The sequence below is a fragment of the Haematobia irritans genome, chromosome 2 (genome assembly GCF_050003625.1).
Source record: "Haematobia irritans isolate KBUSLIRL chromosome 2, ASM5000362v1, whole genome shotgun sequence".
NCBI lineage: Eukaryota > Metazoa > Arthropoda > Insecta > Diptera > Muscidae > Haematobia > Haematobia irritans.
In genome coordinates, this window is record NC_134398.1 from 74,496,923 (window position 1) to 74,523,321 (window position 26,399).

Genomic DNA, 26,399 nt, shown 5'->3' on the forward strand with positions numbered 1-26,399 from the left:
ACAATAATTTCCTAAATAGTTTGTGTTTTATTCAAAATCAACATCGGCCCTTGAAATTTAACCACCCAAATTACTTTATGAATTTCAAAATACCTCTCGCCTGGTTTTCCATTGAATGGAAGTGGAATTTTTCTACGTTTTTGTCATAATTCTGATTTAGATTTGTATATTTCTTTAATTTCCAACCAGAATTGGCAATATATCATTAACTGCATTGCAGAAATGCCAGTTTTTAGCGTAAAAATAGATTTGTTTTTGACAATGTTTGGCGAGCATCCCCTTACACCTAATGATTTGTGCTACCCAACCAGAAAAAATCAAAGTTGTTTTGATTTTATTCCAACACGTCCCCGCAACATGCGAACATGACCTTATACTATCGGATTTGTCACCGCAACGTGTTGTGTCGCAAGGTTTATCCGACCGTATAAGGTGCCCTTTAGTCATCGCCGGCAAGTGGTATCGATCCGACACACCGTAAGATTCTTTACAAACACCGACATTCCGTCCGGAATAACTGATAGTCTGTAAAGCGCATAAGAGGTGTTCTGGACTATACTTTACACCATCACAGACCAGAATAATGTACTCGAGCGTTTGTTCTGTATAGACTAACTCCAATGTGTACACACGTAGAGAAGGAATATGATCACCTCAAAGCATTTTGCTCTTAAATGATATTTTTGAATGGTGACCATTTTTGTGGCAAAAATGTTGCTTTCTCGGAAAACATATACATGCTTGGCAGGATCAGATACATAATGTTTGAGAAAATAATATGGTTGCCATAAACATTTCCCCGTCTAAAAATAATATTATGCTCTTGAAACATGGTTGAGGTATTCCTTTTCTGGGTGCAGCTATCGAATGCAAAGTTAAAAGATTTTTAATACAAATAAACTACAGATTCTGAAACTTATATTTTTTTATATATTTTGCAAATTTTATTGATCACAATCGCTTATATATGGCAGAAAACATGATTTAAAAAACCCATCTAAAATTTGAACACAAATTTCTTCTGACTGGTGCATAAATTTGGGAGTTGTTTTTAGTCAGCTGTTTTTAAGTGCACTGAAAAAACAGTGAACCCTTTTCCATTGCAAAATGAACTAAAATATAGTAATATTGACCATGATTTAGCCCTTAAGATTTTTTTCAACTTGTCTAGTTTATAATTTTCTTAAATTTTAGTTCATCTATAACATTGTAGTTTAGTTCATTTTTACAACACCATAAGATTTATATACACCTACCAAGTTAAAAAGTCAGTATTATTTTGGTTTACTTGCTTATTTTGTGGGAAACCCGATAATAAAAATTGGTTAACAGTCTCTTTAAAATGTCGACGACTAGACTATTTTTAAATCAATCATTCCACAGTATAGAGAAATTAAATAATTAAAGGAACAACAAACCGTTTTACTATTATGAGAATTTTCATACATTAAAATTAAACTATCTTTAAGCAAAAGTACTTTATTATAAAAACTTATGATGAAAGTTCTTAATACAATGTTTTTTGTGAATAAAAATTATGACCACATGGAAAAGAGAGTAGTTCATTTGAACCCACTGTTTGGACATTTTGACTTATCCTTTTTTTATTCATCGTAGGTAATTTTTTCACATATCTTGCTGGAAAAATGGAAACAATAATGAAAATTGTTAAAAATTAATACCATGTAATGAAATATAATTTTTAATTCTTCATTTTAGCTTGTAACTTACCATATTTGGGGCATTTTATCAAATGGTGTAAGGAATTCAACTTTTCTTTGGAAAACGTATCTCATAAAATTTGTACCTGAAACAATTAGAGAAATAATGAAGTATTCTAAATAAACTCATAAAACTGTGTTGTTATCGATGTGAAAGATATAATAAAATAAATATTCTAGTTGAAAGAAAGCCAAAGTTTTAATATAAAACTTACCAATTCTCTATTAAATTGTACGCTGAGGGGAAATATAAAAAGTTGTCCAAATTTATTTTGGTAACTCTGAAATTAAACATTAAATAAAATTATTAAATAACTTTTCAAAAAATCTTATGAAAAAAGTAATAATATGCATAAAAAACCAAATATTCTTGATATTCCTAGACAGTCATCAAAATGACGACACGTAATTTCATTTTCGAATTAAAATGCATTTTAGTCTATTGGGAAATGGTAAATTTAAGTTATACTAATTCGACCGTTTTATGAATTTTTGTTTTATACTACTTAAAACCAAATTGAATAAGAAAATAAATGCAAGTTTGGTTCACTTTTTCGCTCACGATGAGAATTATATCGTCTTGAAATCAGTCGTAGTCAAAATGACGAAGGATGACGTTAATGTACAAAAAAATAAGGATGGCTATCCAGGGTTAAATGAAAGTTAAAGAAAACTTACCAATTCACTGTTAAATTACAGGCAAAGGAGTACTAAAAATTTGTCCAAATTTTAAGGGGTTATTCTGAAATTAAATATTTATTTTTACATTAAAAATATTACATTAGTTTCCAAAAAAATTAATTAAAGAAATACTAAAATAAGGTATTAAAAACCTGTAATTTTGATGATAAAAAGGTCATAAAAACGTAAATATTCTAGTTGAAAGAAAGCCAATTTTTAAAAGGAAACTTACCAATTCTCTACCTTTTTAAATTTGTTTGAATCCGTCTAGAGTTGCTCTGAAATTAAATATCGCTTTTACAACAAAGAAAAACATTAAAGTGGTTTCCAAAAAAAAAAATAATTAACAAATAATAATATACATAAAAAATATTCTTTTCAAAAGAAAGCCATATTAAAAAAATACTTACCAATTTATGAATAAACTATACGCTGAGATATTACAAAAATTTTCCAAATTCATCTGGAATTGAATATTAATTTTTTACATTGAATAATGAAAATTTCAATACACTTTCAATTTCAACATATTTTACTAAATATTCTTAATAACTTTTTTCTAAACTACCGATAAAATATTAATAACTTTCATTTAAAAGGTTTAATAAACAAACACCAATATATGACTCAAAAATCCAAAATATTCCATGCCTTTATATTCCCTTGTTGCATACCTACTTAACAGATGCAACAGCCCACGCCAACGCCAACTATACAACTGAAGCATGCCAAACAAAACCAAGCAAAGCCAAAACATTACTACAACAACAAAAACACATGTGCCTTTATTGAAAACAACACCTCATCCAGCCAAAAACAATCAACGAATAACAAACACACACACACACAAGCCACTAAATGAACAAAAATAAAAACAACCCCACGCTCATGTATACACAACAAAACTCAAGTAACATCATCTTTACATTAATCACATTCCACTATTCCGATAAAGATCTCTGTACTATGCATTAGTTCATCGCATCTGCTGACAATTTACTCTAAGAATAATATTCGTAAAGGCACACCAGTTTATGAGCGATGAAACGTTTAACTTAAAATTTGCAAAATTTTCATGAAATGTTATCTACCATTTTTGACGAAAATGTCTATAAATTTAATTACATGTGAACTAAAAATATTTCATTGTGTAATTTTTTACCAACAATTATTAACTATAGGAATAGTCAGTAAGAAATTGCTATCCACTTTCAAGTTCATTTTTCGTAAAAAAATATTTTCTCATACAAAAAAATCTTATAGTAAATTGCACTTATTATTTAGAAAATACTTTACATTTCACAAGTAGTTTTATAGCATGACAAACGAATTTTTAACTACCAGTTAAGAAATTTTTTAAGGAAATTTCCATCGTATTTTGTAGGCTATGAACTAAACGATTGCTACTTAGAATTTGTAAAATTTCCTTTCGAGTAGTTAATTTTCGTTCAAGATACGAAAAATGAACTAAAATTCTGGAAAATTCTTGTAATAAATTATTGTAAAAATCTTCTTAATTTTACGAGACACTTTTTTTTCTGTGTGTATTCGAGCCACACTATCAATTTATTTTCATGAATACTATCTGCTTTCACAAACAAATCTTGGTTTCTTATTGAAAGTAAAGGGTACTTTATGTATCACTCTTACAAAATCAATAAAACACGTTCAAATAATAAAAACTATTTCAACGATCACCGATTAAGGAACCGTATATTTTTGTTAATCGTTTAAAATTATTGTTGATTTTCAACTCATTTACATGAAATATATGCCACAACATTAGTGGTAATAGGGTGATTTATATTTACACTACATCTGGATCACAGGTTGGAGATTGAACCATTTTTTTAATCTATATTTTTTATGTTACAGCAATTCCTAAATGTGAGTACTAAGTTCGAGCTTAGTCGGTAAAATGGATTAATAAAGAAAAGTAATCGTAAAAAATGGAGATTTTAGCGGCTAAAACAGAACTTAATATCCACCTTACATACAAAATCGTATACTGGCAAGTGTAAATTATTTCTAATTTTATAATATTTTTTATTTCAAATATATACTGAGAATAATTAAAAGATGTCCCATTAGTCTATGGATATGATTCCAATAATGTACCTACTGGATGGATTTTCAATGTGGTAAGTTTTTCTGCACACAAACAATTTATTTTTTGATTGTTATCACGAAAATCGCGGATTCAATCATTTTTTTTAATTAAATGTCTTCAATCACGAAAATGATAGTATCAATCACCCATTTTGATTGAAAACCAAGACGATTTTCAATTAAAAATTTAATTGACTTTTGTCACGGAATCAATTAATTGTGTGATTGAATCAATTAAAAACGTAATTGATTTTTAACATAAAACTCAATCACAGTTTTAATTGAATCAATTAAAATTTTAATTAATTTCGCGACAAAAATCAATCAACTATTTGATTGATTCAATTAAATTATTAATTGATATGGGCAATAAATTTCAATCAAAAAATGTGTATATTGCGCCCCCAATATCTTATTTAGTTTTATTTGAAATAGCAGAAAATATGCGTTTTTTACAAAAAATCTTCAATATTTTATTTTTCTGAATTATGCTATAGACTAAAGAATTTTGTTTTTGTTATTTGTGTGTTTTATTCTAACATAACTTACACAGAACAAAAAGTGTCTCGTAAATTTAAGAAGATTTTTTCAATAATTTATTAAAAGAATTTTCCAGAATTTTAGTTCATTTTTCGTATCTTCAACGAAAATTAACTACTCGAAAGGAAAGTTTACAAATTCTAAGTAGCAATCGCTTAGTTCATGGCCTACAAAATACGATGGAAATTTCCTTAAAAAATTTCTTAGCTGGTAGTTAAAAATTCGTTTGTCATGCCTTAAAAAGTACTTTCTAAATAATAAATGCAATTTACTATAAGATTTTTTTGTATGAGACAATATTTTTTTTACGAAAAATGAACTTGAAAGTGGATAGAAATTTCTTACTGACAGTTCCTATAGTTAATAATTGTTGGTAGAAAATTGCCCAATGAAATATTTTTAGTTCACATGTAATTAAATTTATAGACATTTTCGTCAAAAATGGTAGATAACATTTCATGAAGTTTTAGCAAATTTTAAGTTAAACGTTTCATCGTTCATAAACTGGTGTGACTTTACGAATATTATTCTTAGAGTAAATTGTGGGCAGATGCGATGAACTAATGCATAGTACAGAGATCTTTATCGGCATAGTGGAATGTGATTAATGTAAAGATGATGTTACTTGAGTTTTGTTGTGTACACAGAAAACAATTTCACGAAAATTTTTCCAGTTAAAATCTTAATTGAGTTTTAAAAAATATTCAATTAAAAATTTAATTGATTTAACAAGTTTTTAATTGAAATAAAAATCAATCACACAAATTAATAGTATCAATTAAATATTTAATTGGATCAATTAATTTTTTAATTGACTGTCAATTAATTTTTTAATTGATACTATCATTTCTGTGATTGAAAACATTTCAATTAAAAAATTAATTGGATCAATTAATTTCGTGATTGTATACATGAGCGTGGGGTTGTTTTTATTTTTGTTCATTTAGTGGTTTGTGTGTGCGTTTGTTATTCGTGGATGGTTTATTGGGCTGGATGAGGTGTTGTTTTCAATAAAGGCACAGGTGTTTTTTGCTTGGTTTTGTTTGGCATGCTTCAGTTGTATAGTTGGCGTTGGCGTGGGCTGTTGCATCTTTTAATATGCAACATGGGAATATAAAGGCATGGAATATTTTGGAATTTTGAGACATATATTGGTGTTTGTTTATTAAACCTTTTAAATGAAAGTTATTAATATTTTATCGGTAGTTTAGAGAAAGGTTATTAAGAATATTTAGGAAAATATGTTGAAATTGAAAGTGTATTTAAATTTTTATTATTCAATGTAAAAAATTAATATTCAATTCCAGATGAATTTGGAAAATTTTTGTTATATCTCAGCGTATAGTTTAGTCATAAATTGGTAAGTATTGTTTTTTTAATATGGCTTTCTTTTAAAAATAATATTTTTTATGAATATTATTATTTGTTAATTAATTTTTTTGGAAACCAGTTTAATGTTTTTCTTTGTTGTAAAAGCAATATTTAATTTCAGAGCAACTCCAGATGGGTTCGAACAAATTTGAAAAATAGAGAATTGGTAAGTTTTCTTTTAAAATTTGGCTTTCTTTCAACTAGAATATTTATGTTTTTATGACCTTTTTATCATCAAAACTACAGGTTTTTAATACCTTATTTTAGTATTTCTTTAATAATTTTTTTGGAAACCAATGTAATATTTTTAATGTAAAAAAACAAATATTTAGTTTCAGAATAACCCCTTAAAAATTTAAAAAAAAAAATTAGTACTCCTTTGCTTGTAATTTAATAGTGAATTGGTAAGGATTCTTTAACTTTCTTTTAACCAGAATATTTGTTTTTTTATGCATAATATTATTTTTTTCATTAGATTTTTGGAAACCTATTTAATAATTCTATTTAATGTAAAAAATAAATATTTACTTTCAGAGTAGCCCAAATAAATTTGGACAACTTTTTATATTTCCCCTCAGCGTACAATTTAATAGAGAATTGCACTCAAAAAAAAAAAATGAACTCTCTATTTCACTAAAGCCAATTTAACTTTATTTTAGTTCATGGAATTATTATGTTTGGAGGAAGTTTCCTTTACTCTAATAATTTTTTGTTTACGTTAGTTAAATTAACTAAAACCGAGGAAAAAAATATACTCAAATGAATCATAAAGATTAACTAAATTCGTGTCTTCCACAAAATAGTTCAGAATTTCTTTAAATTTGTAAATTTTACCAAAAAGGCGTCCATCATGAACTTCGTATGTCACTAAAGACATTCTTGCAATTTTGAACTCCAAGTTTTTCCTTCAAACTACAAAATTTTCTTTAACAAGTGAAAAAACTTAGTTATGTCTAATAAATTTTCTTGAATTTGTCGAAAAATATTTACTTATTTTTATGACATCGGCGTGATGCCAACGTTTGTAATACTGTTTAGTTAAAATTTTCTACAAATATTCAAAATTTTCTAAAATTAGCCGAAAGTTTTCTTCCTGGTGGGTTCACTGTTTTTTCAGTGTGGTAAGTTTTATATTAAAACTTTGGCTTTCTTTCAACTAAAATTGGATAACAACACATGAGTTTATATAGAATACTTCATTATTTCTCTAATTGTTTCAGGTACAAATTTTATGAGATACGTTTTCCAAATAAATGTTAAATTCCTTACACCGTTTGATAAAATGCCTCCACATATGGTAAGTTACAAGCTTAAATAAAGAATTAAAAAATTATATTTTATTACATCGTGTTAATTTCTAACAATTTCCATTATTGCTTCCATTTTTTCAGCAAGATATGTGAAAAATTTACCTACTATGAATAAAAAACGAATAAGTCAAAATGTCCAAACAGCGAGTTCAAATGAACTACTTTCTTGTTTCACGTGGTTATAATTTTTATTCACAAAAAACATTGTATTAAGAACTTTCATCATAAGTTTTTATAATAAAGTACTTTTGCTTAAAGAAAGTTTAATTTTAATGTATGAAAATGTTCATAATAGTAAAACGGTTTGTTGTTCCTTTAATTATTTAATTTCTCTGCACTGTGGAATGATTGATTTAAAAATAGTTTAGTCGTCGAGATTTTAAAGAGACTGATAACCAATTCTTATTATCAGGTTTCCCTAAAAAACAATGAACCCTTTTCCATTGCAAAATGAACTAAACTGTAGTAATATTGACCATGATTTAGCCCTTAAGATTTTTTTCAAATTGTCTAGTTTATAATTCTCTTAAATTTTAGGTAATCTATAACATTGTATTTTACTTAATTTTTACAACACCATAAGATTTATATACCCCTACCAAGTTAAAAAGTCAGTATTATTTTGGTTTACTTGCTTATTTTTTGGGAAACCCGATAATAAAAATTGGTTGTCTCTTTAAGATGTCGACGACTAAACTATTTTTAAATCAATCATTCCACAGAGAAATTAAATAATTAAAGGAACAACAAACCGTTTTACTATTTTGAAATTTTTCATACATTAAAATTCAACTTTCTTTCAGCAAAAGTACTTTATTATAAAAACTTATGATGAAAGTTCTTAATACAATGTTTTTGTGAATTAAAATTATGACCACGTGGAACAAGAAAGTAGTTTATTTTAACTCGCTTTTTGGACATTTTGACTTTTCCTTAGTTTTTTATTCATCGTAAGTATATTCACATATCTTGCTGAAAAAATGGAAGGAATAATGAAAATTGTTAAAAATTAACATGTAATAAAATATAATTTTTTATCTCTTTAAATTAGCTTTTAAATGACCATATTTGGGGGTATGGTGTAAGGAATTCAACTTTTCTTAGATAAACGGACCTCATAAAGTTTGTACCTGAAACAATTAGCGAAATAATGAATTAAGTAATATATTAACTCATAAAACTGTGTTGTTATCGATGTGAAGGGCATAATACAATAAATATTCTTGTTAAAAGAAAGCCAAAGTTTTAATATAAAACTTACCAATTCTCTATTAAATAGTATGCTGAAGTTAAAAAGTTATCGAAATTCATTTGGGGTTACTCTGAAATTAAATATTTATTTTTTACATTAAATTGGTTTCCAAAAAATCTAATTAAAGAAATAATATGCATAAAAAACTAAATATTCTGGTTAAAAGTTTCTAAAAATATTTGATTAATGTAATACTAAAATAAGGTATTAAAAACCTGTAGTTTTGATAATAAAAAGGTCATAAAAATGTAAATATTCTAGTGAAAAGAAAGCCAATTTTTAAAATAAAACTTACCACTTCTCTATTAAATTATACGCTGAGGAGAAATATAGAAATATGCCCGAATCCATCTTGGGGTTGCTTTGAAATTAAATATTTTTTACAACAAAGAAAAACATTAAACTGGGTTCAAAAAGAAAATAATAATAATAATAATAATAATTAGCAAATAATGATATAAATAAGAAATATCCTTTTTAAAAGAAAAACATATTTTAAAAAGAATACTTACCAATTTATGATTAAACTATATGCTGAGGTGTAACAAAAATTTTTCAAAAATATTTGATTAAAGTAATACTAAAATAAGGTATTAAAAACCTGTAATTTTGACAATAAAAAGGTCATAAAAACGTAAATATTCTAGTGAAAAGAAAGCCAACTTTTAAAAGAAAGCTTATCACTTCTCTATTAAATTATACGCTGAGGAGAAATATAAAAATTTGCCCATCTGGGGTTGCTCTTAAATTAAGTATATTTTTACAACAAAGAAAAACATGAAACTGGTTAAAAAAATAATAAAAATTAGCAAATAATAATATACATAAAGAATATTATTTTTTTAAAGAAAACCACATTGAAAAAGAACAGTTACCTATTTATGAATAAACTATACGCTGAGGTGTAACAAACAATTTTTCAAATTCATCTGGAGTTACTCTGAAATTGAATATTTATTTTTTACATTTAATAATAAAAATTAAATTAGATAAAACAATTTCAAGATACTTTCCATTTCAGCATTTTTTTCCTAAATATTGAACATTCTTAATAACTTTTTTCTAAGCTACCGATCATCACCTCGCCATCGTACATCTCAACGCTAAAATATTTATAACTTTCATTTAAAAGTTTTAATAAACAAACACCAATATATGTCTCAAAAAACCAAAATATTCCATACCTTTCTATTCCCTTGTTACATGCGTGCTAAAAAGATGCAACAGCCCATGCCAACTATACAACTGAAGCATGCCAAACAAAACCAAGCAAAACCAAAACATTCCTACAACAACAAAAACACATGTGCCTTCATTGAAAACAACTCCTCATCCAGACAAATAAACCATTCGCGAATAATAAACACACACACAAACCACTGAAAGAACAAAAATAAAAACAACTCCACGCTCAGATATACACAACATCCCCATCACTCGCTACCATTTCTCATTATTGCATTGCATGCTCTCACTCTCAAAAAAATTTCAAGTAACATCATCTTTACATTAAACATATTCCACTTTGACGAGAAAAGTCTACAACAAAAAAACAGGGCTGTGTACACAAATTTTAAACCAGCTAATCGCTTTTAAAAATTGTTAATAAATATTCCAAATATTCCTCAAATAAATTGTTCATTATTTACAGACCTTTTAAAACATTTACGCACACAATGATTGTAATAAATTAAATGTTTGTTGCCAAAATATGCTTTTGACAACCCTGTTATTTTCATTAGAGGTGCGTACCAGCTTACGAAATTGAACGCTACCGAAAATTTCCTTAGCATAAATAGCAATGCATTTCTTATGGGAATGAAATTTTCGCTAGAGGTGCATACCGGCCTAAAAACAAAAACCCAACCGTTCGTTACGAGTTACTTCCACAGTCTGATTTCTCCATCATACAATGTTGAATAAATACCCATTCTCTTGTTCTCTTTTCGCTCTTTCCTTTGCTCAAAATTATCAAAAGTGATTGGATCAATCACATGTGTAATTGGAAACGGAAAATTTTTCAATCACGTTTGTAATTGAAACTTATTTCCGAATTGATTAACAATTTGATTGAATCAATTAATATTTTAATTGGAAACGTAACAAATATCAATCATTTTTTTAATTGGTTTTTATTCGAATTTGATTAAATAATTAATTGAATCAATTAACATATTAATTGAATCCGTTTCAATTAAGTGATTAATTGAAAAAATTTCGGTGATAATTTTTTGTGTGTATAAACGATATTTCGTCCGTTTTTAATAAAACCAAAATTTCAATTTATTAAAAATAATTATTTTCACTTGCAAGAAGATAGGCCTTCTAATGGTAATTTTTTGGAATATTCTTACTGTTTAATGCTAACTAAGCTTATATCCTTATTGGCTCTAGGATATACTCTTGAAACCCGTAAGTTAAAAATCAATATGTACGATAGAATTTGATATTTTTCTTATATTTTGTAGAACTTTGCAATTTCAGATGCTTATAAGGCTAATCCGCACAACAAAAAGTAGCCAAATCGATTAAATTGGACAACAATTCAATGAATATAGTAATTTTTGCCACATATATCTTTCATATGGATAGAAAACATGGAAATTGAAATTAAGTAGTTTAGTCCTACTAACATAGAATATTACTCTTTTGAAGAAGCAATTACTAACTACCGACAAGTAACTGCATCCAACATACGGATAAAAATATTTCCTTTACTGTATATCATAAGCCATAGTTTTGTGTAATATAATAAACATTTTTTGAAATAAAGTACTGGTGGTTATAGTAAATTGACTTGTTTTGTACGAAAAATTTCTTAGTTGTATACAGGTTGTTGTACCTTTGATTCCTCAATTTCTCTACTTTTTTGAAAATTATACTGACAAACAGTTTATTTGAAACCAATTTCTTAATAAAGGTTTCCCAAAAAATTGTTCATTTTTTCGGATAGCAGGAATATTATGAATGAGTGTAAGTACATTCTTCCCAGAGCGTAATAATCAACTAAAATACGATGCAAAAAGTCTTTGGCGCCAAATTATGGTCATTCTTACTATGGGTTAGTTTATTTTTCGTGAACAATAGTAAACTTTTTTTCGGTGCATGATCACAAATATCATGTTCATCGTGATTATTTTTTATCGACATGCTTCGAGTATACACACAATTTTTTTTTGTGAGTCGAGTGTTGGTAGAACCGAAATAATGTGTATTTCAGAAGCGTAAGTACGGATTTTTGATAACTCTATGTACGTCGAAGTGTTCATACACGATGAAAACACAATGATATACACTTCCCTCGCCATAAATTGCTACCAAATCTCATTCAACTTATCCCAAATTTTTTCTCATTCATTCTGCAAGCAGAGAAGAAATATGATTGCCACGATCATATTCGAAGAGCAAAATAATATGATATGAGCTATTTGCCATGCTGGCTAGTGATAAGAAAAATAACATAATTCTCATCTAAAATGTTATGATATTTATAAAAAATTTTGTTTGAATAAAAAGCAAGGATATACAGCAGTAAGTTCGGCCAGGCCGAATCTTAAACTCTTTTGAAAACTCTTCGTCGTAGCGTGTTACTTGATAATATATAGCGCGTTACTTGATAATGTATAGAATATATAGAAATGATTAAATAACGCCTTGATTTGAAATCTAAAATCTATAGATTTGGAATTTTTACATTCGCGGGGGTACTACGGTAGTGACCAGGATGAAAAAGTACTGAACCTTCCGTCCCTGGTATGTACCTGCAGTTTTATAAAATTCTTTTCGCTCACGAAACCATAACCATGTAGTGGTACTAGATATATCTATGCGTATATGATAAAAAATACTTTTTTCGCTGCAAAAAAATCAAAAAACAAGTATAAACGGCCGTAAGTTCGGCCAGGCCGAATCTTATGTACCCTCCACCATGGATTGCGTAGAAACTTCTACGAAAGACTGTCATCCACAATCGAATTACTTACGTTGTGGTATCTTAAATCGTTTTCTAAATTGTGAGTTAGTCCATACGTGGTATACATTAGACAAAAAAGTATGTATAGGTAAGTCTACAAATAATTACGAATCGATATGGACATTTGCACGGTACGTGGGGAGCCAGAATTGAAATATAGGGATCGCTTATATGGGGGCTATATACAATTATTGATATGGACCAATTTTTGTGTGATTGGGGATCGATTTATCTGAGGGCTATATATAACTATAGACCGATATGGACCTGGGCATGGTTGTTAACGGCCATATACTAGCACAATGTCCCAAATTTCAACAGACTCGGATGAAATTTGCTCCTCCAAGAGTCTCCTAAACCAAATCTCGGGATTGGTTTATATGGGGGCTATATATGATTATGGACTGATATGGAACACTTTTGGCATAGTTGTTAAATATCATACACTATCACCACGTACAAAATTTCAACCAGATCGGATGAATTTTGCTTCTCCAAAAGGCACCGGAGGTCAAATCTGGGGATCGGTTTATATGGGTGCTCTATATAATTATGAACTGATATGAACTAATTCCTGCATGGTTGTTGGATACCATATACTAACATCACGTACCAAATTTCAACCGAATCGGATGAATTTTGCTCTTCCAAGGGGCTCCGGAGGTCAAATCTGGGGATCGGTTTATATGAGGGCTATATATAATTATGGACCGATTTCGACCAATTTTTGCATGGGAATTTGAGGCCATATATTAACACCACGTACCAAATTTCAACTGAATCAGATGAATTTTGGTCTTCCAAGAGGCTCCGGAGGTCAAATCTGGTGATGGGTTTATATTAGAGACCATATACTAACATCACGTACCAAATTTCAGCCGGATCGGATGAAATTGGCTTCTCTTAGAGGCCTCGCAAGCCAAATCGGGGGATCGGTTTATATGGGGGCTATATATAATTATGGACCGATGTGGACCAGTTTTTGCACGGTTGTTAGGGACCATATACTAACACCATGTACCGAATTTCAGCCGGATCGGATGAAATTTGCTTCTCTTAGAGGCCTCGCAAGCCAAATCGGGGGATCGGTTTATATGGGGGCTATATATAATTATGGACCGATGTGGACCAATTTTTGCATGGTTATTAGAGACCATATACTAACACCACGTACCAAATTTCACCACGTCGGATCGGATGATATTGGCTTCTCTTAGAGGCCTCGCAAGCCAAATCGGGGGATCGGTTTATATGGGGGCTATATATAATTATGGACCGATGTGGACCAATTTTTTCACGGTAGTTAGAGATCATATACTAACACGATGTACCAAATTTCAGCCGGATCGGATGAAATTTGCTTCTCTTAGAGGCCTCGCAAGCCAAATCGGGGGATCGGTTTATATGGGGGCTATATATAACTATGGACCGATGTGGACCAATTTTTGCATGGTTGTTAGAGACCATATACTAACACCATGTACCAAATTTCAGCCGGATCTCGCAAGCCAAATTTGGGGGTCCGTTTATATGGGGGCTATACGTAAAAGTGGACCGATATGGCCCATTTGCAATACAATCCGACCTACATCAATAACAACTACTTGTGCCAAGTTTCAAGTCGAAAGCTTGTTTCGTTCGGAAGTTAGCGTGATTTCAACAGACGGGCGGACGGACATGCTCAAATCGACTCAGAATTTCACCACGACCCAAAATATATATACTTTATGGGGTCTTAGAGCAATACTTCGATGTGTTACAAACGGAATGACACCATCCTATGGTGGAGGGTATAAAAATTAATTGTGTGTAATGGTTGTTTGTGTGACGAAATGATGAAAAATGTAAGACATTGTAAAAATGTTGGAACATCATAGAGCTCTTCAAGGAAACATGGCTTCGAAAGAGGATATATTGGAGATGTGGATATAACAGGTTGGCTGATAAGTCCCCGGTCTAACAAAGAAAAACACATTTTTTGTCAAAATTCGTTTTTATTATTCAACATAGTTCACTTCAAGAGCGATACAACGATTATAACGACCTTCCAATTTTTTGATACCATTTTGGTAGTACTCCTTCGGTTTTGCCTCAAAATAGGCCTCAGTTTCGGCGATCACCTCTTCATTGCAGCGAAATTTTTCCCTGCGAGCATCCTTTTGAGGTCTGAGAACAAGAAAAAGTCGGTGGGGGCCAGATCTAGAGAATACGGTGGGTGGGGAAGCAATTCGAAGCTCAATTCATGAATTTTTGCCATCGTTCTCAATGGCATGGTGCGTTGTGTTGGTGGAACAACACTTTTTTCTTCTTCATATGGGACCGTTTTGCCGCGATTTCGACCTTCACACGCTCCAATAATAGTCACTGTTGATGGTTTTTCCCTTCTCAAGATAATCGATAAAAATTATTCCATGCGCATCCCAAAAAACAGAGGCCATTACTTTGCCAGCGGACTTTTGAGTCTTTCCACGCTTCGGAGACGGTTCAACGGTCGCTGTCCACTCAGCCTTCTGTCGATTGGACTCAGGAATGCAGTGATGGAGCCATGTTTCATCCATTGTCACAAATGTGAGCTCGCGCGGCACCCATTTTGCACAGAGCTTCCGCATATCCAAATATTGATGAATGATATGACCAACACGTTCCTTTCATATCTTTAAGGCCTCTGCTATCTCGATCAACTTCATTTTACGGTCATTCAAAAGCATGTTGTGGATTTATTTGATGTTTTCGTCGGTAACCACCTCTTTCGGGCGTCCAAAGCGTTCACCGCCCTCCGTGCTCATTTCACCACGCTTGAATTTTGCATACCAATCAATTATTGTTGATTTCTCTGGGGCAGAGTCCGGAAACTCATTATCAAGCCAAGTTTTTGCTTCCACCGTATTTTGTTCCCTTCAGAAAACAGTATTTTATCAAAACACGAAATTCCTTTTTTTCCATTTTTTTTTCACAATAACAAAAGTTGCTTCACAAAAGACGCTCTATCTCACAAACTAATTGACTTACAGACGTCAAATTTTGACACGAATCATTTGAAGGTTGGTACTATATAAAAATAATATGCATTTAATACTTTCGACGCCATCTATGCGTCAGACCGGGGACTTATCAGCCAACCTGTTATGAAGCCAAATAGGAACAAATCTAATTGGAATCATCAGAAGCTTCTACAAAGGCTCAACCCAACAAAGAAATTTGGATAGAAAGGAAAACAATCGCAGCTATAATTTTGTTCAAGGCAGAATTACGAAAACCAGCTACATGATCCCCATGGTAGGGCAAATCATGAAATGGTCTCAGACTCTATCATTTAAATAATAGAATATGTTTGTCGCATTTTGGGACCATTTAAATGTTTTTATATTTAATTATATGCTTTAGATAAGCATTAAATGGCTGTGGCAAATATGTTTTTTCTGTGCGTGTGTATAAATTTTGTTCTCCCAAAGAAACTTTTTACCGCGAAAATTGGCCCAATTCACTTTTAAATTTGGGTGTTATGTACATACTGCTATAAAACAAATTTGAATTTATTTGTTTTTTCAGCTTTTTTATTCATGAGGTCCTAAGGTCCTTTGATCATGAGGTTAAGATTAAGGTCAATTTCAAATTCAGAGACTTCAAGCAAAAATTGTGGCATGCTCCAACGCGTATTTAAAATGAAAGAAATCACCCATTTGCCAATTTTTAAGTCGAACCATTTAACTCATTGAAAAGTTTATCGACATTTGTTCAACAAAAAACCTTCATATCAGATAAATACGTCTTCTACGCTAAGCACAACTCGTATTAAGGACAAGAAATTCTGTGCTCCCGACAATTTTTGTCGGTGCATCTATATCTATATAAGAGAGTAAACAGTTTCAAAAGCCGACTTATACAAGTTTATGAATGTGCATTTGTACAAAAAAATTGTATTAAAATACAACGACCAAAAGACCAGTCATCGTCTCAGAGCCTCAACTCACTGCATTGATTGGCAACTGCCACTAGTATAAGAGAGTTCCCTATGAATATAATGGGAGTAAAAATAATCTAACGAACTGGCAATTGAATGTTAGCGCATGCAGCACTCACTCATCGATAGGTATAGGGATGGTTATAAACAAACATGCAGTTAGTCTTTCGGTTAACGTCGTCTGCTTTGGTTTGTAATTGGAAACGGTCGGAAGAATCTGATGGTACGTTTGGGTACGAGCATTTTTTGTACTGAATGTGAGAATGTGTGAAGAGTGTAAGAAACATTTCAGATGAAAAAGTTGTTTGGTAGTGAGAATAAATAACTGAGCAAGTATTTGTTACCAAATTCCAACACTAAACTAAATACATGTTTATGTGTTGTAATACGCGTTTCTCCAATATTACGAAATTTGGAAAACCATCAAGTGGAAATGTTAACTAAACCTATTATGAATGTTATCAAATTAGTTATCCATATGTTTTGCCATGATAACTCAAACTTCTAACCGTTAGTCATTTTGTGATTCATGTTTGTTTGTTTGTGGTTGGAGCTGCCATTCCGAATGTGTCCCAAACGGTAACAACGAATTAACGTAATTCCCGAGAGAGAGAGGGAGAGACTAAAATTTATTTTGGCTACTGAAATAAGCCAAACACAGTAGTGAAAATATGATCGTGCAGAGAGCAAAGCGGCTTTGATGTCTGATGTGAAGTGTTTCATAGTAGTGGTATGTTTAGTTTCTTAAATTCAAGAGAATCGGAGAAGTAAAATAACAGTTGTAACAATAATAGATATTTCTTACGTTTTAACGTTGCTAACTTTTGGGGCGTTGTCAATTGTTTGTTGTTCATCAAGGTGCGTGTCTCAAAATTGGTTCAAGTTGAAATAATAAAAATTAAATTTACACAAATATGTACTGTTAAAAATAAAAATAGGGTGCTAAAAAGTTCATACAAAAAAATGTCTACAAAATATAAAAGAATTGCGATAAGATAACGCAATGAGAATCAACATAAACTGGTTGTCACAACAACCTACGTGTTTCTAGTGTTTGAATAAGATGTGTATAAAAGTATGTAACATCGATATATAGGGGATTTGCAACTACAGCGTTCTATTGTGGTAGTTTAAGACAATATTCACACTATATAAAGCATTTAGTATGGATCAAATAACAAGCTCGTATCTGATATGTATGTATCAAGTTAAGATATCGTTCTTAATACATATTGATTTAAATTTGATTTTATTGATTGATTTTGAATCATATTAATGATAGTATCTCCAATATATGTGTTTCCATAGTCTTTCCCCTTCTTGTGAAATGTTTTGACGTTATTTATTATTTTGTAATACGTATGTACATACCACCAATCTTCGTAACAGGAGGGACATGTGGGAACTTCTCTCATATCAAGAACTTTAATTCGATTCTAACAGGTTGGTTGATCAGTCCCCGGTCTGGCACATAGATGGCGTCGCTAGTATTAAATGCCAACTTAGTACCAACCTTCAAATGATTCGTGTCAAAATTTGACGTCTGTAAGTCAATTAGTTTGTGAGATAGAGCGTATTTTGTGAAGCAACTTTTGTTATTGTGAAAAAAATGGAAAAAAGGAATTTCGTGTTTTGATAAAATACTGTTTTCTGAATGGAAAAAAATCCGGTGGAAGCAAAAACTTGGCTTGATAATGAGTTTCCGGACTCTGTCCCAGGGAAATCAACAATAATTGATTGGTATACAAAATTCAAGCATGGGGAAATGAGCACGGATGACGGTGAACGCAGTGGACGCCCGAAAGAAGTGGTTACTGACGAAAACATCAAAAAAATCCACAAAATGATTTTGAATGACCGTAAAATGAAGTTGATCGAGATAGCAGAGGCCTTAAAGATATCAAAGGAACGTGTTGATCATCAATATTTGGATATGCGGAAGCTCTGTGCAAAATGGGTGCCGCGCGAGCTCACATTTGACCAAAAACAACAACGTGTTGATGATTCTGAGCGGTGTTTGCAGGTGTTAACTCCCCAGCAAAAAATGTGGAAGTTCTTCTAAAGGCACAACTTTAAAAGCACTTCCAAAAATGTTCTCCCAAAGAAGTTCTTTATTTTAACTGCACAGGAAGTTAATTTGAGTAAATTTTTTAAAACTCACTTTTTTCATATTTTTAATGGAAATTTAATTTTTTTTATTTCACATTGGTTAAAAACAGACCAAGAATTTATAAAATTATACAAATTACTTAAATTTTGCCAAAAAAAATGTTAAATCAATTCTCGAAAACTTGCGAGTTTTTGAAAATACTTCATGTCAAACATTTCAGACAAACGTTAGAATGCATTAAAAATCATAAAACAATTAAAATTTATTTATTTGTCAAAATATCGCAAAATTTCTTAATTCACATCCAAAACACTAAATTCGCATAACACCTTAAGAAGTGATGCAAATTCAGTGCACCGGCTGTTGAAATGGTGGACATCCGTCCTATGACAAGCCCATGTTAAATTCATCGCTTCTGCGCCAATTGTGCACCACTTCAGGATCCAAAAAGAACATTTTCACTACTTTTTTGGCGACGCTTGTTTTGCTAGGTCGTAATACACCCGAGTTTTTCCGTCGATATGTGACAATGGATGAAACATCGCTCCATCACTGCACTCCTGAGTCCAATCGACAGTCGGCTGAGTGGACAGCGACCGGTGAACCGTCTCCGAAGCGTGGAAAGACTCAAAAGTCCGCTGGGAAAGTAATGGCCTCTGTTTTTTGGGATGCGCATGGAATAATTTTTATCAATTACCTTGAGAAGGGAAAAACCATCAACAGTGACTATTATATGGCGTTATTGGAGCGTTTGAAGGTCGAAATCGCGGCAAAACGGCCCCATACGAAGAAGAAACAAGTGTTGTTCCACCAACACAACGCACCGTGTCACAAGTCATTGAGAACGATGGCAAAAATTCATAAATTGGGCTTCGAATTGCTTCCCCACCCACCGTATTCTCCAGATCTGGTCCCCAGCGACTTTTTCTTGTTCTCAAACCTCAAGAGGATGCTCGCAGGGAAAAAATTTGGCTGCAATGAAGAAGTGATCGCCGAAACTGAGGCCTATTTTGAGACAAAACCGAAGGAGTACTACCAAAATGGTATCAAAAAATTGGAAGGTCGTTATAATCGTTGTATCGCTCTTGAAGGGAACTATGTTGAATAATAAAAACGAATTTTGACAAAAAAATGTGTTTTTCTTTGTTAGACCGGGGACTTTTCAGCCAACCTGTTATTCTCACCTCCAACAGAAGAGAACTCGTTCTCATAGCCGAGTAAGGTCGTCGTGCAACAAATTTGTTTGGTTCCACTTGTACACGCAGAGAAGGAATATGATCATCTCAAACATGTTTCAAGAGCAAAAAGTTATTTTTGGATGGTGAACATGTAACATGTTTGTCTCAAAAATTTTATTTTCGCGCCAAACATAACATGATTGCCGAAATGAAATACATAATTTCGGAGAAAATAAAATGATTGCGTCAAACATGTTACATGGTCACCATCCAAAAATAACATTTTGCTCTTGAAATATGTTTGAGGTGATCATATTCCTTCTCTGGGTGTATAAAAGGTCTACTACAATTTGGAAAGAATATTCGAAAGGATCTCTATTCTTCTTCTTTTAAACTTTTAAAACAAGTAAGAAGCAACTGAAGTGAGAGGAAGTGACTATAATATACCCTCTCCAACAATACTGCATTTTTGAGAGGAATAATTATATAGAAAACTTCCGCCTAAAATCAAACAAAAATATTTGGTGTAATTTTAATTCAATGCAAAATTATGAATCCATTGACCATCTTGTAAAGTCGTCCTCATATTAGTTTTAAATGAAGAAATAATTGTGTTGAGTGCCAATATTTTTCAATTATGGGTATATTTAAACTGAGTTCAATGCTTCTTAAAATTTGTATCGCATACCGACTACCACCGTAATTGAGTTTAATAGGGTGGTAAACCAAAACAAGTATAAACGGCCGTAAGTTCGGCCAGGCCGAATCTTATGTACCCTCCACCATGGATTGCGTAGAAACTTCTACGAAAGACTGTCATCCACAATCGAATTACTTGGGTTGTGGTATCTTAAATTGTTTTCTAAATTGTGAGTTAGTCCATACGTGGTATACATTAGACAAAAAAGTATGTGTAGGTAAGTCTACAAATAATTACGAATCGATATGGACTTTAGCACGGTACGTAGGGAGCCAGAATTGAAATATAGGGGTCGCTTATATGAGGGCTATATACAATTATTGATATGGACCAATTTTTGTGTGATTGGGGATCGATTTATCTGAGGGCTATATATAACTATAGACCGATATGGACCTAGGCATGGTTATTAACGTCCATATACTAGCACAATGTCCCAAATTTCAACAGACTCGGATGAAATTTGCTTCTCCAAGAGGCTCCAAAACCAAATCTCGGGATCGGTTTATATGGGGGCTATATATGATTATGGACTGATATGGACCACTTTTGGCATGGTTGTTAAATATCATATACTACCACCACGTACAAAATTTCAACCAGATCGGATGAATTTTGCTTCTCCAAAAGGCACCGGAGGTCAAATCTGGGGATCGGTTTATATGGGTGCTCTATATAATTATGAACTGATATGAACTAATTCCTGCATGGTTGTTGGATACCATATACTAACATCACGTACCAAATTTCAACCGAATCGGATGAATTTTGCTCTTCCAAGGGGCTCCGGAGGTCAAATCTGGGGATCGGTTTATATGAGGGCCATATATAATTATAGACCGATTTCGACCAATTTTTGCATGGGAGTTTGAGGCCATATATTAACACCACGTACCAAATTTCAACTGAATCAGATGAATTTTGGTCTTCCAAGAGGCTCCGGAGATCAAATATGTTGATAGGTTTATATGGGGGCTATATATAATTATGGACCGATGTGGACCAATTTTTGCATGGTTGTTAGAGACCATATACTAACACCACGTACCAAATTTCAGCCGGATCGGATGAAATTTGCTTCTCTTAGAGGCCTCGCAAGCCAAATCGGGGGATCGGTTTATATGGGGGCTATATATAATTATGGACCGATGTGGACCAATTTGGTTGAAAGAGTACGAATGAACTAAAATATTTTTCCAAGTGTTATTTGTATGTATGATAAGCATTCTATAATAAAGGAAGTCAGAATTATCATTTTATAAGAAATTTTACTAAATTTGAGGAAACTTGGTTTTAGTTCGGTTTTTGTTTATTTTAACGAATGCTTTGTTATCAGTGAATAAAATTTTCTTCTTCAGTAGAAAATTCTTATACCCAGCGAAGAAAACAGTATTAGTAAAATTCCATGCCTTGTTCTAGTTAATGAACTATTCCTAACTGCTTTCAGTTTAGGATTTTTTACTGAAACAAGTAAATTTTATTATTTCACACAAAAATTTAACTGAATGAAAATAAAATGGCTAAACTAAATTAATGAACATTTTTTCCTTTAGTTTCGAAGACACTTTTTTCTGGGTGTACCATCAATGAACATTTAGTTTTAATTGAGAAATTTTAACTTAAATATTATAATATAGTTGTTCAAATATAAAATAAATTAGTTTTATTTAATTCATGCAAAAACTAACTGACCAAAAAGCCAAGATTGAACAATTATAATAGAATAAAAATCAGAAAAATAATGGATTGGACTAAAGTAACCGAAAACATGTATTATTTATTATAACGAAGGTGCCATTCGTAGTTTTGTGTCCAAAGGAAACTGACAGATACTAAAAAGCAGTCGTAGAATTACTTTTAGTAATTCATACTCCCAATATTTTGAATATTTAAATTGGAAAACTTCACAATCAGGATACCTCGTACTGGCTGACACTTCGCTCAGATTTGTTGTGAAAGCATTTATCATATTTTCGTATGGAATTATTCAGTTAAACACCAACAAAATTGCGAATTTCAACACGAGCGATTATTGCAATATCACAATACCAACAATTTTGGAGCAAAAAATTGGTACACTGAAAGAACAGTGAACCCTCCAGGAAGACAAATTTTGGTTAATTTTAGAAAATTTAGACTATTTTTATAAAATTTTAACTAAACAGTATTATAAACGCTGACATCACGTCGATATCATAAAACTAAGTAAATATTTTTCGACAAATTAAAGAAAATTTCTTTTTTTTTTTTTGCTTGTTAAAGAAAATTTTGTAATTTGAAGGAAAAACTTTTAGTTCAAAATTGCAAGAATGTCTTTAGTGCCATACGAAATTCAAGATGGGCGCGTTTATAGTAAAATTTACAAATTTGAAGAAATAATGAATTATTTTGTGAGAATTACGAATTTAGTATATCTTTACGCTTCATCTGTGTATAATTTTATGGCGTTCTTAGTTAATATAACTAACGTTCAGTTTTTAGTGTAATAAGGCATTTAATATTTGAATGTAATTACAAGATTATTTAGTTTATCGACCTTTTTGTGATTATTAATTTTATTGTATATAGTTTTACTGTGCTTTCAAGGCCATTTTTTAATGCGAATAAAACATGTGTAATTCCAATATTTCCATGTAATATTTGGCTGTAATTTAGTCAGTACCTAAAATATGTGAACAAGATAACTTTATTGGACAAAATTATTATTAGTATAAATTGATGTGGGACTTCTAAAGCATTTTGATGGTGAACTGAATATTTGAAATTGTACTAAATAGGTAATTTTATTTATTTATTGCTCTTTTAGGAAGTGGCATGTACCAAATTTAGTACAAGTGTACCCACTAACATCCCTGACAAAATTGAATAGAAGAATTTCAGTAAAATGTTCTTACTGAAAAAGCTTAAGAATACAATTTAGGTAAAATTGACTCATTTTAGAAAAATGTGAATCAATTTGTACCACTTTGGAATTTAGTACAATTGTGAATATTGTTATTAGTAAATTATTTATGTTTAGTTCATTTGAGTAAATTAAGCTAATAATAAGTCAAGTCACAAGTGGCACATTTTAATTAAAATCAATTAATTTTCATGTATTAAAATAAAGTGACATCGAGAAATCTATAAATAATACCCAAAAACTATTTTATTAATTACATCTGATCAATCGGAAAGTCCAAACGGAAATTGAACTACATAAGTTAACTTTTTAAGTGTTCTATTTTGAATACCTACCTACATTGCACACTCAAAGGAAACGGTGTGGAAAATGGGTATCAAGATTGATTTTTTTCTTACAGTATTTTGAACTCCTTCGAAAATTTCAAACTTTTATCTCTAAGAAAATGTTTTCGTTTAAAATGTTTATTGTTCCAATAACACAGCCCATTTTGTTTATACGAAGCAGTATTCCTTTCTGGCATAATTTTTTTAATAAGACACATTTTGAAGTTTCGTATAGGGAAAGAAAGGCCTTTTCAAGTAGTTTGGGGTGTCACTCGTAAACATGATGTCAAATTATCATCTTAAAGACGATTCCATCATTCCCATCGAACTAACCCTTTCCAGGAAGAAAAACTCAAGTTTACCAAATTATATCAGGGAAATTGTTTTGTATCCAAGACCCACCTCACGAGAGGCTTTGAAATTAAGGCAGTCATTGAGGAGAATAGTCAGAATATCTAAAAACAAATTCTCAGGATCTGGTGGCCTGCGAATCTGCCCTACATCGCTTGCGAAAAAGCTAAATTTTGTAGGAGGAAAAATAAGAAAGCGATCTCTTATTTGCCATGCAAAACAGCCAAGACATCTCAAACATTATGCCCAACAGGTCTATGAGGCCTTTTACACGATGCAATTTCTTCGTGCAATAATTGCATGCAACTCTTGTTTGTAGGCAAACGGTGTAGTGAAGCAAAGGGGGTAGAAAAAATTTCACGTTTTCCGTTCCTCTTGCAGATTGAGCGAATAAACGTAAAAAATTTCAAGCGTTTTGCATGCAAAATTGCACCGTATAAATGCTGATGTTTTTAAGAAGCAACTTTAAAAGAGAATACAAAAATTGCACGCAACTAATTGCATCGTCTAAAACCCCTCTATTTCTCCACCAATATGTCGGGCGAACTATTCAATATTTGTCAATATTTAAAATCCTTTTTCTCACCATTTTAGTATCTAAATCACCTCTGTCGGGGTTTTGTACACTGACAAAAATTCCATAGTTAAAGCTAATTTTCACTTATTATTATTCCAAAAAATATTTGTTTATACACCCAGACAAGGAATATGATCACCCTAAACATGTTTTACGAACGAAATGTTATTTTTGGGTGGTGACCATGTAACATGGTTTTCGCAACCATGTTTTTTTCTCGGAAATTATGTATCTGATTTCGGCAATCAGGTTATATTTGACGAGAAAATAACATTTTAGTGACAAACATGTTACATGGTCACCATACAAAAATAACATTTTGCTCTTGAAACATGTTTGAGGTGATCATATTCCTTCTCTGCGTGTAGTTACATTTTAGTATTGTTTTCGAAATTTTCTACAGCCCAATGAAACTTTCCTTTTGTTAAGTATGTCTCAAAAATGTTATGAACTAAAGGTGAGTAAATAGTATATGGTTCAACGCAGTTTCGGGGATCATGGCTTTTTCAACAGATAAAAATAATTGGCGAAACATGGGAAAGATGTTCTTACACGGTTTAAATTGCCACCCTATCAACAAATTTTTAATTTAGGGTGAACCCCCATCAAATTGTGGGTTTAATACCCAGTAATGTAAATATATTTTGTTGATTTCATGGACAGAGAATAAATAAAACTGCAACAGATTTTCTTGAAATTTGGGCCAAATGGTACATAACAGCATGCGTTCATAATCTATAAACCAGATTATTTGCAGATAACCTAGTTAAAATATTGTTTCATCTCATAAAAACATTTTTACTTGCACTTTTAATCAGTATTGTTGTATAAAAATCAATGCGACGCTTTCACACTAATGTTGTTGAATTAATTCCTCAACTCTCCATATTATATAGAGATTGTACACGAAAAAAATAATAATTATTTCCTCCCAAGCGAAATTTTAGACAAACAAAGTTCGTTTCTCATTTGCTTTTCGCTGTAATCAAGTTTATTTGGAAGAAAAGTATATACTTTTTGTGATAAACGTTTATTCTTTTCCAGGATGTAAAAACAATTTCATAAAGGCTAACTCAAAAAACAATCTTTTCGGGTTAATTGCATTTTCCCTCTTCCGCGATGTTTCTCACTTCCGCGATGTTTTTTATTTCTTAGCACCTTTTTCTGTAATACAAACAATGTAGAAGAAATTATTCGATTTTATACATTTTTTAAATATTACCTTTCGCCTGGACGAAGAATCGAACCGCGGACCATTACATACTATTACATACTACTATATTAAATTTTTACTATGGACTGTAAAATGTGTCTTATTAAAGACTTAAAGTTAGAAA

The 26,399-nt window shown here is 31.3% G+C and overlaps 2 long non-coding RNA genes across 2 annotated transcripts in view; one reads left to right on the top strand and one right to left on the bottom strand.

The window, feature by feature from the left end:
• The first annotated feature begins 438 nt into the window (after positions 1-438).
• The window catches only part of LOC142225540 (uncharacterized), a 77,915-nt gene continuing 51,954 nt past the window's right edge, over positions 439-26,399 (top strand). The window contains exon 1 of the long non-coding RNA XR_012719310.1: positions 439-543. This is a non-coding gene — a long non-coding RNA (uncharacterized LOC142225540). The remainder of the gene's footprint in view (positions 544-26,399) is intronic.
• The window catches only part of LOC142225539 (uncharacterized), an 801,202-nt gene continuing 776,256 nt past the window's right edge, over positions 1,454-26,399 (bottom strand). Inside the window, exons 3-6 of the long non-coding RNA XR_012719309.1 lie at positions 2,400-2,463; positions 1,937-2,002; positions 1,732-1,807; positions 1,454-1,638 (exon numbers count right to left, since the gene is read on the bottom strand). This is a non-coding gene — a long non-coding RNA (uncharacterized LOC142225539). The remainder of the gene's footprint in view (positions 1,639-1,731; positions 1,808-1,936; positions 2,003-2,399; positions 2,464-26,399) is intronic.